We start from the raw sequence: 13,781 nt of genomic DNA on the forward strand, positions 1-13,781 counted from the left end.
CCAGGTCATAATATATTTTAATAATGGCCGGGGGCAAAAATTTATAAAGTACCCTTTTGAGCCATAACTGACAACAAGTCTTAGGTAGTTTTTACTGGAGGTCGGTCCGAAGGATTTTTGGGCCCCTTTTCTATTGGGAAAATGTTCCCCGCTGGTCTAAATTTCGTGGTTTCGACAGGCACCCCTTTTAGCCCCGCACAGATTCTCAAAAGGGTTTGGGGCTGGGTCGTGTGGGCCCCTCCAGGACCTTTGGGTTTTGGGATCATTTAGGAATGTTGGGGCCCTTTTGGTATACTTTGGGGATTGTCTTGTTGGGAAGACCCAGCGACGACCTGAAGTAGATACAGATTGGAATTATCCCTCAAAATTTCAACATAATTTTTTTTTCCGTGATGCCATGCTCCCAAAAAAAGGCTCCTTGTTGAGGCTGCAAAACAGCGCCGAGCATGATGCCCCCCCCCCCATTTTAATAGGGAAAAGTGATGTTTTGGTGAAGGCCTCTCCCTTCTTTTCCAAAAAGAGCAACATCCATGTGCCCAATAGTTCCAGTTTAGTCTCATCAGACCAACGCAGACTCCAAAAAACTTTTACCTTTTAAATGTTCCTGGCAAACCTCGTGGGGTGGGGTGGCCGTCTTTTAGGGAAAGGGGTTTTTGGGCCCATGGCCCTGAAGCCCCCCACGATGAGAGCCCCGTCTGTGTTCCTTGAAAATCAACTCGGAAGAGGCCAGGCAGCAAAGTATCGTGGAGATGTCCGCGGCTTTTTGTGAAATTCCGGGGAATTTTTCCCCCCAGAGTTTTTGCGGTGGTACGACCCCGCCCAGGTTTTTTTCTTTCAGAAATTTTCCTTTACTGGGAAGTAAGGAATGGCAAAGGGGGGGGAAAGGGATATGCCCTTTCCAAATTGGAAATGGCAGTTAACTTCCCCCTTTTAGGGGTTTCGAATGGACATTCCCTTTGGCCCCCCCCAGATTTCAATAAGATTGAGGGTTTGGGGTCGTGAGGCCCCTCCCGGACCTTTGGTTTTGGGATCATTTAGGGGAATGTTGGGAACAAATTTTTTTGGGTTTCCGGGTGATTTTTTTTGGAAGACCCAGCACAATCAAGGATAGATACGATTTTGAATTGTCCCTCAGAATTTTAAGTAATTTTTCCCTTTTTCCGTGATGCCAGCCCGAACAAGGCTCCCTGGTCCCAGGCTGCAAAAAAGCCCAAGCATGAGTCCCCCCCAGTTTAATGGGGAAACCCTGTTTTATGGTTGAAGGCCCTCCCTTTCTTCGCCAATCGAGCAAAATCCCTTTCCAACCATTCCCGTTTAGTTCTCAGCCCAAGCGCAGACTTCAAAATATTTTTCCTTTTAAAGGGCACTGCAAACCTCAGTTGGCTTGATGTGCCGCTTTTTGAGAAAAGGGGGTTCTTCTGGGACGATGGCCCTGAATCCCACCATGATGAAGAGCCCTCACATCTGTGTTCCTTAAAACATCAACTCCGAAGAGGCTAGGTCAGCAACAATCATCTTGCTGACATCTCGGACTATTTTCCTCTCCAGAGTTCTTGCGTGTGCTTACGACCACGCCCAGGTTTGTTTCTTACAGAATTTGTCTCCTTGTACTTGCAACGTACAGGAATGGCTATAAGGGGGAAGGCTATACTGCCATTTCCAAGCATTTGGAAATGGCAGTATAGCCTTCCCCCTTATCATCAGCCTCCACTCTCTTCTTTCTGACCTTAAGACTGATTTCCTTTGTCTTTGGCATGGTGAGTATATGTAGTTGTAGTACTAGTTTTCAGTCGCCTCTCAATGATGTGTTTAAGTGCACTATGCATTGGAATCCTTTTACCCTGATTAAATGCCCAGGTGTTGTTAGGAAGCCAATTGACTGCACAGGTGTTGTTTTAAAGCTGATTGGTCAATTAGCTTTGTTTTGAAAGCAAAAATTCACATGGTGGCTAATATTTTTGACCACCCCATTTTCACTATATTTGATGTAAAGTAAGCCTAAAAATGTATTTTATATTCCAAAATGTACCAAAAGCTACTAAAGAGCATTGGTGAATGTTTGATTATATCAAGTTTTATTGAGGCTTTGTGCCAGACATGTTATAGCCCAATGTGTTATGTTATGTGTGTTATGTGGGCAGCTGTTGTCTTCCTGTGTGTGTGTGTCTCTCCCCTTTTCCCCCACTGTGTCTGTGTGTGTGTATGTGTGTACGGCCGGTCGATCTACCTCTCTGCACAGCTGCTGGTTATTCCACTTACCAACTCTACAGTATTTATTCCTGGGTGAAGCTCACCCCCGGCGCCAGATCGATGCACCTACCAGTGAGGTAACTTGGCTTAACTACTTGGTAACTACAGTCTTGACTCAAAAGGTGGTGCTTTTGTTAACGTCCTGTTTTCCCTGTCCAGACCTACGCCTCCAGACCTGTTACCGTGGCTCATCACGCTCAAGCCTTCCTACCTTCCCTCTTGGATTCCAGAAAGAAAGTTTGGATCCAGCACTGCCTGCCCTCCTCGGCCCCTATCCAGCTCGGAGTCAGCCTACCTTGTGTTTTCTGTCCTTGGCTGCTGTAAGTACAGAAGTTACATTAAAACGTTTTAATGGGGCTTTGTTGGGGCAACGTGACCAGCTAATTCGTACTGTAATGGCTCACAACCACCAAATGCTAGGCGTGGGAATCACCAGACGCCTCCCGATACGATATCATCAAAATATCATATTCTTGCGATTTTAAAAAATATTGCAATATTCTGCGATATAGTATATTGAATTCAGAATCTTTTCTCCAACTTCTAATTTTTACCAATTTCAATTGATATCGCTCTGCAGTTTATTGTGGAGGTGGATGCTTCTGACTGGGGGGGTGGGAGCCGTCCTTTCCCATCGCTCCCCCACAGACCAGAAGCTTCACCCTTGTGCCCTCTTTCCAAGAAATTGTCATTCATCCAATCCACCAAAAGACTCAACTCACGTCAAGCCAGGTGGGCCCTGTTCTTCAGAAGGTTATAAAAAATTGTTTTGACATACAGACCAGTCCAACATGTCTTCCGTCCCCATGGAATACCTGTGGACATTGTTTCTGATAGAGGCCCACAGTTTACATCTCGTTTCTGGAAAGTTTTTTGTACTGCTTTGGGTGCATCTGTAATTCTGTCCTCAGTCATTGCATTTCTGTGAGTGATTTTTAATTTTTTTTCTTAGGTATGTGGGATATATGTGTGTATATGTGTTTGTTGTGTAATGGTTGTCTTGCTACTGTATGCCTAAAATTTCCTTTGGGATGAATAAAGTATCTATCTATCTATCTATCTATCTATCTATCTATCTATCTATTAGGGTGCCATCCCTAAACCATGGGTCGGACTGAGAGAGCCAACCAGGACCTAGAAGCATCCCTTCGTTGTGTGTCTGCTCAGAGTCCGTCCTCCTGGACCAACATCTGCCGTGGATAGAGTACGCCCACAACTCCCTGACCTCCTCCGCCACTGGCTTTTCACCTTTCGAGGTCGCCCTGGGATACCACCCCCCCCCCCCCTGTGCTTCCTGCTCAGGAGAGGGGACTGGCTGTTCCCTCGGTTCAGGAGAACCTAAAGTAAAGTTTGGAGCGACATCCAGGAAGCCCTGCTCAACGAAGCCAAACTCACCACCGGAGCCAGATCGTTGCACCTACCAGTGTGGTAACTTGGCTTCCAGTTGAACTTTGTGCCATTTTAGTCTCAGTGTTATATTCCTGGTGCTTTTGTTAACGTCCTGTTTTCCCTGTCCAGACCTACACTTCCAGACCTGTTGCCGTGGCTCATCACGCTCAAGCCTTCCTACCTTCCCGCTTGGATTCCAGAAAGAAAGTTTGGATCCAGCACTGCCTGCCCTCCTCGGCCCCTATCCAGCTCGGAGTCAGCCTACCTTGTGTTTTCTGTCCTTGGCTGCTGTAAGTACAGAAGTTACATTAAAACGTTTTAATGGGGCTTTGTTGGGGCAACGTGACCAGCTAATTCGTACTGTAATGGATCACAACCACCAACTGCTAGGCGTTGGAATCACCAGACGCCTCCCGATACGATATCATCAAAATATCATATTATTGCGATTTTAAAAAATATTGCAATATTCTGCGATATAGTATATTGAATTCAGAATCTTTTCTCCAACTTCTAATTTTTACCAATTTCAATTGATGTCGCTCTGCAGTTTATTGTGGAGGTGGATGCTTCTGACTGGGGGGGTGGGAGCCGTCCTTTCCCATCGCTCCCCCACAGACCAGAAGCTTCACCCTTGTGCCCTCTTTCCAAGAAATTGTCATTCATCCAATCCACCAAAAGACTCAACTCACGTCAAGCCAGGTGGGCCCAACATCTGTAAGTACAGAAGTTACATTAAAACGTTTTAATGGGGCTTTGTTGGGGCAACGTGACCAGCTAATTCGTACTGTAATGGATCACAACCACCAACTGCTAGGTGTTGGAATCACCAGACAAATTTTTTGTTTTGACATACAGACCAGTCCAACATGTATTCCGTCCCCATGGAATACCTGTGGACATTGTGTCTGATAGAGGCCCACAGTTTACTTCTCGTTTCTGGAAAGTTTTTGTACTGCTTTGGGTGCATCTGTAATTCTGTCCTCAGTCATTGCATTTCTGTGAGTGATTTTTTATTTTTTATTTTTATTCTTAGGTATGTGTGTGATATATGTGCATATATGTGTTTGTTGTGTAATGGTTGTCTTGCTACTGTATGCCTAAAATTTCATTTGGGATGAATAAAGTATCTATCTATCTATCTATCTATCTATCTATTTATCTATCTATCTAGGGTGCCATCCTCAATACATGGGTTGGACTGAGAGAGCCAACCAGGACCTAGGAGCATCCCTTCGTTGTGTGTCTGCTCAGCGTCCGTCCTCCTGGACCAACATCTGCCGTGGATAGAGTACGCCCACAACTCCCTGACCACCTCCGCCACTGGCTTCTCACCTTTCGAGGTCGCCCTAGGATACCAACACCCCCCCCCCCCCTTGTTTACTGCTCAGGAGAGGGGACTGGCTGTTCCCTCGGTTCAGGAGAACCTAAAGTAAAGTTTGGAGCGACGCCCGGGAAGCCCTGCTCAACGAAGCCAAACTCACCACCGGAGCCAGATCGTTGCACCTACCAGTGTGGTAACTTGGCTTCCACTTGAACTTTGTGCCATTTTAGTCTTAGTGTTATATTCCTGGTGTGTTTGTTAACGTCCTGTTTTCCCTGTCCAGACCTACACTTCCAGACCTGTTACCGTGGCTCATCACGCTCAAGCCTTCCTACCTTCCCTCTTGGATTCCAGAAAGAAAGTTTGGATCCAGCACTGCCTGCCCTCCTCGGCCCCTATCCAGCTCGGAGTCAGCCTACCTTGTGTTTTCTGTCCTTGGCTGCTATAAGTACAGAAGTTACATTAAAAGGTTTTTGAATTGTTACTCTGTGTCCATGTATGTTTCTCTGTGTTCTGGGTCAGAACCTCTGCCTTAACCCTCATGTTGTCCTTGGGTCAAATTGACCAGTTTTCCTATATCAATGTTCTTTTTAACATTATATATACTGTATCCTATAAAAACCCAATTGTAATTACCCAAAATAACATGATTGATTCCACACAACGCTCTTTGGCAAGTACAAATCTCTACTTTCATTAATTTGGGGGTGTCTTATTCAATTTTATAGCATTTAAAAAAAAAAGTGGTTTTGAAATAGTATTGAGTAAAATTTGACATATTCCAGTCTGTGATTATCCATCAACATACATTACTTCAATTTTAGTCTAAATAGTTCCTAATTTCTGCTTTTCTAACTCAAACATTAGGTATATTTTCCTATAAATGAGGTTTATTGACCATAAATTAGTTTGTGTTACGTAGTGTTGAAAACGTCAAAAGAAAAGTGACAAACATCTATTTCGACTGGAAGACAAGACACGGGTTCACAGAATCAGGAGGGGTACACCGTGGTTTAGGTGTCACGCTCCCCTCACATACACTGGCTTAGTGACATGCAATGCAGTCACGCCTGAGACCTTTAAAATTGATCTGGATCTTGTTCTAGATTATTAGAACACACTAAAATTATATTCTCCTGGTTGAGAATTTTGCGTCTTAAAATGTTTATCCAAGGGTGAGTGTAAAGAGAGCTTGACAACTGGAATGAAGCCCAGTATAATACCCAGTATAATACTGATCCCCAATGGTGGATTCTAATGATGTAGAAGACAAATGTCACGCTCAACATGTCAGGCATGTAAACTTGTGTTAAAATGTGACTTCAACAATTTGAAAAAACAAGTCATTAAGTTTAAATATCTGGTCAAATCACACTTCAGTCCTACTACCATTCGCTCAGTCTCCCATTCATTTCTATTGAAGCCTGCATGATGGATTAATTCAGGCATCCATTGCCTGTTTCTTTGCGATCTTCAGCCAACAGTTCAAATAAGAATAACAGTGCATACCGTGGGATAGTCTTTTCTCAAAGATATTCAAGGTGTCAGACTTGTTTGCCCATTCAAAAAGGAATGGAATTCTCTTAGTGGACCCCTAATACTGTATCTGAAGTCTCTTTTATATAGACCTTAGTGGTCCCCTAATACTGTATCTGAAGTCTCTTTTATATAGACCTTAGTGGTCCCCTAATACTGTATCTGAAGTCTCTTTTATATAGACCTTAGTGGTCCCCTTATACTGTATCTGAAGTCTCTTTTATATAGACCTTAGTGGTCCCCTAATACTGTATCTGAAGTCTCTTTTATATAGACCTTAGTGGTCCCCTTATACTGTATCTGAAGTCTCTTTTACAAAACCCTTGGTGGACCCCTAATACTGTATCTAAAGTATCTTTTATATAGACCTTAGTGGTCTCCTAATACTGTACCTGAAGTCTCTTTTATATAGACCTTAGTGGATGCATGATACTGTATTTGAAGTCTTTTTTTAAATAATAATAATAATAATAATCTTTATTTGTAGATCACTTTTCAAAAACAAGTTACAAAGTGCTTTCACAAGTGACAAGACAAGAGACAATAATACAAAAACACAAAAATACAAAAGCATAAAACATTGAAAGACTGAAATACATTTAAATACAAAATTTGGAGATCGGGAAAGGCTCTCCTATAAAAGTATGTTTTAAGAAGCGACTTAAAAGAGTTCACTGACTCAGCTGACCTGATGTCCTCGGGCAGGCTGTTCCAGAGCCTCGGGGCCCTGACAACAAACACTCTGTCCCCTTTAGTGTTCATTCGAGACTCTGGAACAGATAGCAGAGGATCCCCGAGGATCTCAAGGTGCGTGCTGGTGTATATGGGACTTAAAGGTCAGAAATATAACAAGGCGAGAGGCCATGAAGAGCTTTAAAAGTGATCAATAGAATTTTAAAGTCCATTCTAAAACATACTGGGAGCCAGTGTAATGAAGCTAAAACAGGAGTAATGTGGTCATATTTCTTTGTTCTGGTTAGAAGCCTGGCAGCTGAGTTCTGGACAGTCTGGAGTCGATCAATAGATTTTGGAGTTAAACAGGTGAAAAGGCTGTTGCAATAATCCAGGCGAGATGAGATGAAGGCGTGTAAAATGGTCTCGGTGTCTTTAAAAGTTAACATAGATCGAATTTTAGCTATATTTCTGAGTTGATAAAAACATGATTGAACAAGTTTTGTGATGTGCTGCTCAAAATTTAAATTACTATCAAACCAAACACCAAGGTTCTTTGCCACAGGCTTAATGGGATTTATTAGCAACCCGACAGATGGCAGTATTTGCTTTGCCATTTGCTGAGTCCCGATGACGAGGATTTCTGTTTTGTCTGAAAATCTGAAACTATTTGACATCCATTTTTTAACTTCACCAAGGCAGTTGTTAAGTGAACTCAGCATTCCAGGGTCTGAGGATCTGACAGGCAAGTATATTTGTGTGTCAAAAATAGACCTTCATAGTCCCCTAATACTGTATCTGAAGTCTCTTTTATATAGACCAGTGGTCCCCTAATACTGTATCTGAAGTCTCTTTAGTATAGGCCCTAGTGGTCCCCTAATACTGTATCTGAAGTCTCTTTAATATAGGCCCTAGTGGTCCCCTAATACTGTATCTGAAGTCTCTTTCCCAAAATTCAGCCTTGGTGCCATTTTGGAGTACGTAGTTTGTTTAGTGCTAGTTAGCTACGTCGTAGCTGTTCTTGGGAAACAGAAAGGTCTTAAATATGTTATCTATCTCTGAAGGGATAAGACACTTAACACTTAACCATTAAAACAATACTGTATGTATTTCAAATTTTAGCAAAACTGGGGTATTTTATTTATATATATTTTGCTACGGCTCGCATCGCTAAACCCACCAGACTCCATGTAATTATATTGTCATTTTAGCATTGAAAAACACACTTCATTCAGACTCAACAGAAACCAAATAAAACTATGAAAAGACAGTTTGGGTTTTCTGTACACTTTTCCAACCATGACACTGTTGGTTGAAATAAACACATACTTTACCGTTTTACATTTGAAGCTAAAAGTGCTATTTTTTTAAATGGACGCTGGTTGGATTAGCGCTAGCTACTTCATAGCTGTTTCTGGTAAACAGAAAGGTCTTAAATAGGTTTTATAAGTTCTATCTCTGAAGGGTTAACACTTTTATTAGGCTACTTTTTATTAAGTTTTATTGCTATTAGGATGTGCACCAAGTCGTAGGCACACTGTTAAAATTTCTGCGAAATTTTCTAGTTTTTTAATTTATATTGTTTATTGATCCCCAGTAGGGAAATTACAATCTACACTCTGTTTGTTAGTAATCACTACACACAGGCCTGAAATACACACACATGCTCAGGACCTATTCATGCACAAATGTAGAGATGTCAGAGTGAGTGGGCTGCCAGCTGGACCAGCACCCTGAGCTGTTGGGGGGGTACGATGTCATGCTCAAAGGCACCTGGCAGTGCCCAGGAGGTGAAGTGGTATCTCTCCAGCTACCAATCCACACTCCGTACTTTGATCCGTATGGCAGTAGCTCAGGAGACTACGGATATGTTTTAACATACAGTATGTGTGCATCTTATTAATGGCTTCCCTCTTTAGATACCATGGAGCACTAAAGTTTATTTCAAATATCAGGCTCTAAGTCACCATTGCTCCCTGTGAGCTGGTTGGCCGGCTTTGTCAATCAGGAAACTCAATCACAGGCCTTGTCTTATTTACAGTGGCTAGAAGAAGTTTACATCCCATGTTAAAGTTGATTAAAAAGAGGAATAAAAAAACATCTTTGGAAATTGATCTTAATGCCTTAATTAAAAAAAAGAAACCCAAACTTTTAAGGACACCAGATTCTTTGTGAATGAATATGTATGTAATAATAAATGTTCTTTCCTAAAACAGGGGGCATGAGTATAAACCCCCCTACGTTAAATTTACCCATAGAGGCAGGCATATTTTTATTATTAAAGGCCAGTTATTTCATGGATCAGGATACTATGCATCCTGAAAAGTTCTCTTGATCTTTGGAATTAAAATAGCCCCCCCTACATCATCACTTATCCTTCACCACACCTAGAGATAGGCGTAGGGAACTTTTCATAAGACCATATCTCAATGCAAATCAGACCAGCTATTAAGCTAACTGACATAAAACCATGCCAATCTCGAGGTATGGTGAGGGGTATGTGATGATGTGGGGGGGGGGGGCTATTTTAATTCTAAAGGCCAATGAAACTTTATCCTTTACTTTAATAACTTTGTCCTTAAAAGGTTGGATTTTCCTAATTTTTTTGAGTTAAGGCATTGAGAGCAGTTTTCAAAAGATGTTTTTTTATTCCTCTTTTTAATCAACTTTAGCATGGGGTGTGTAAACTTATTCAAGCCACTGTAATTCATACTTCCTTCATATCTATGTGCATTTATCCAACTGAAAAATGCTGGAGGCTCCTGTCTCCACTCTTGGACATATTTGCATTTCTCTATGTCCTCAACGTCCATCTTGAAATGCAAACAAAAGGCTTCTATGTATGCTGCTCCTGGGACTTGGAACTTGTTGCTGCACACTGATCTTGGTCTAGTGGAGCTGGTCTTTAAATGTTTTCAACAGTAGGTTGAAGGTGTAGCAGAAGTGTACATCAGGTAGTAATTCAAATGCTTTGACAGCTATTTGCCCCTGTGTGACCTAGGATACTATCTATCTATCTATCTAAATGGATAGATAGATAACAGACAATACAATTTCAAATCACGCCACACACACAGACACACACACACACACACACACATATATACACAAACGAGTGGGCATAACATCTGTATAAAGTATATATATACACACACAACACACACATGTATATATGCATACATAAACAGTATACATATACACACCACAGGTATGTGTGTAATTAACTGATGTTGTGCTCACTCGTTTGTAGTGTGTGAACATTGCAGAAGTGAGAGATTTCCCATGGTTCCCTCCCTGTAAACACGTATGAAGCACACTGTGCAGCTACTGTAATGATAGAGTGGTGATGTGGTCTGTTTGCTAGCATGCTGGAACTCAGTTTGATTTCAAAAGAAAAAGTAGTTCTTAAGGAATATTTTAAGATATATATCTTCAGTTTTCAGCAGGCACATGTCATACATGTGCTTCAATAACTTAATATTGACATATCTGATTGACTTATGTTAAAAAGTGCAATTTATGTGACAAGTACATAAAAAATGGTAGTTGAAAAGTAGAATCAATAGTATTTTGTGGGTTAATATGGTACTTGTACCATACTTAGAACTTAATACCATCATGAGCCAAACTGCAATTAAAACGATGAAATATAACATTTGCATAAATAAATAATAAAGACTGAATAAAGTGTAAACAGATATTTATTTGAAAAATGCAATCAAAAAAAATGCACAGCCAACAATGGTCTAGAATATAATGAGCTTACTACTTCATGTATCCCACATCATTTGCAACAAGCCAGTGGAAGGGTGCTGTGTCATTAAAGGGACTACCAGCTGTTTCAGGCACAGCTGATGTGACGGTGCAGCGATGCCCTCTACTGGAAGGAGCTTCTCTGCATGAGACGGGACAGATGACATGGGACGCTCCAGGCTGCAGCAATATACTCTTGTATACGAGTTCAGCTAATACGCCATGTCATTGTACCAACAGTACCGTAAATATCGAACAGAAGTCTGTTAATAGCTCGTTAGCATTAGCTCATTCATTAGCTTTCGGTATCCAAGCTTACCCAGTGAGCGAAAAAACTCCGAAAAACAACTTAGGCTAATTAGTCAGTTAGCTATCTTGTAGCTAACGTGACGTGTTCTTGTCAAAACGGATCCTTCTAACTATTGAACGGCGTCAGAAACCTTCGCCCTGAGTAAAGTTGTGGTCTGTCGGTACTCGGTAATCGCCAATGGACCTTATAACGACTCTCCAGTGGAATGTAGAAGTCCTGTTACACACTACTCGCCACAATGTTGACCTTTGAAGTATAGTGACAGGATGTATCGCTTCAACGCAAGACAAAATCGTATGCAACGTCATGCATTTGCCACTGATGTGCTCTAAACACTCAGTTTTATTTTGAAAGTATTAGCCGGAAGTGATGCTACCATTGCTGCATCGACGTCCTCTTTGGCTCTACAAACACGGAGGAAAGGGCACCAAGTGCTTGACATACTTTTCATGTTTCTGAGTTAATAAGAGATTTATTTAAGCAATTTATTCAATGAAATATTGCAAGTAAATAGCCAAAATATACATGAAATATATGTTAAATCACAGACTGTACGCATTTTATGGTTTTAATGTGTCCTTTCTGGATGTGATGTGTTTTAATGAACCATTTAATAGCATATTTATATATATATATATATATGGTTAATGACTTATTAAAATATATTTTTTTAACAGTTGCTATCATCACTTCGAATAAAGTGTAGCTGAATTGGTATATTGCCTGAAACAAGATTTAATTACTACAAATATGGTTAGTAAATACTACTGCTTAAAGTTGACCCATAAAATAAGGTTGTCTTGTGCAATGCCTCTGAAATACGTTTTGAATTAATACTATTTTTAATGTTGATTATTGTACTAAATAGTCTAAAAAGATCAACTCACTAAATGAAAAATACAACAAATTATGTTAACAGATTTCAAGTGGCTTTAATAAAAGTATTGACTTAACCCCTCCCCATCCCTAGTTATTACACTTAAACTTACCTCCATTCTGGACGATACATCTGCATGTACTGTATATTTTTATTTATTTTATTTTCTACTCTGTATTCATGTTTAATATGTTTGTTTGTGTATGTACGCATACCAAGGCAAATCCCACGTGCTGTGGCAGTAAAGTCCTTTCTAAATCTGATTAATAAACCAGAAATGCCAATGTTGAAATGCAGTAGGCCTACATGGCAGTCTGCTCTGTAATCCTGACTGACTAAATGAATCCTCACACACAGCTGACATGAAGCACAGAGCAGATTCATTTTTAACAACAGATCAAAATTCAAATGACTTTAAATGCTCCATCCATCACAGGCTACCACAAGTTCAGGTGATCTGTTATCATCTGAACTTTAGGGATGCCAACAGTGATGTGAATTATACTGATGTGTATCGGTTACTCATTGAGTTTCTGCAGAATTAAAAGATGCACCGCAAAATATCTCTGCCTACATTTCCATACTGGTAGGTAGCTCTCTGGAGAGTTCCTGGTTGAGGTCACTAGGTGGCAGTGTTGGCTAAACCCTTCTTTTCCACAAAAGGCACTTTCACCTAGCCCTCCAAGCCTTGCTTCTCTCCAAAGCGTGACACAAAACCCTTGTTAGAAAGGGAAAAAAGTAGATGAAAGTTTCAAATGAAATGACATATTTTAGTACAATAATAATATATACAATAATAGATGTCCTGTTGAAAGGATACAGCATTACATGTTAGTTTTCCTTTCCATCACATCTTCTTGGTGTACAGCATGATGCCACTAGAGGTCCCAATTTTTTGAGAAAAAAAGGATCTGAAAATATTTGTTCTTTTACTTTCTGCAGTAGTTGCATAATGCTGGAGCAAAAACAGAACGTTGAGGATTTCTTTTTTTTAACTGCTATACATCTGTTTTGGAGTTCTGAACATTAAAATATTGATAATAACCCTTACCCTAAAATATTGTTTCTCATCAAGTCAGGTGTATAATCTGTATCATTTCACATTTAGTCTGAATATTTCATACATTGGATACTTTAAAGATTATAATTCTCACCCACTGTCTTCCCAGGCATCACTGTCAATTATTAAATGTGAGATCTAGAATTGTTATACTGCAACAATTTGAAATGCAGGGTAGTTTGCCATTTCCCCCTAGGTGTGGAGTTCAAACATCTGATGAACACTGCCCCCATGTAACTAAAGTGAGTTGAGCAGCAAGATCATTTAGTATAAGAATATACAACCCATGTTATGTAGATACGTTAAACGTTTAACAGTGGTTTAGCCTTACAGTGTGAGTATCTCCCTGTGGAAGAGGTGTTTTAAAGAGAGCAGAAAATAGTGCACAAACGTAATTTTTTTTAACATAAAAATAACAGACCGATCGATCAATAAAGGGGAATGCATGCATGTTTAATATTTCTTTCCTTCACCATCATCTCCAACCTTCTTATAATCCTTTTCTAGAGCTGCCATGTCCTGTCTGGCCTCAGAGAACTCTCCCTCCTCCATACCCTCACCCACATACCAGTAAACAACAACAAACAACAACAACTACAGTGACACATTT

The sequence above is a fragment of the Etheostoma spectabile genome, chromosome 3 (assembly GCF_008692095.1).
Source record: "Etheostoma spectabile isolate EspeVRDwgs_2016 chromosome 3, UIUC_Espe_1.0, whole genome shotgun sequence".
Lineage (NCBI taxonomy): Eukaryota > Metazoa > Chordata > Actinopteri > Perciformes > Percidae > Etheostoma > Etheostoma spectabile.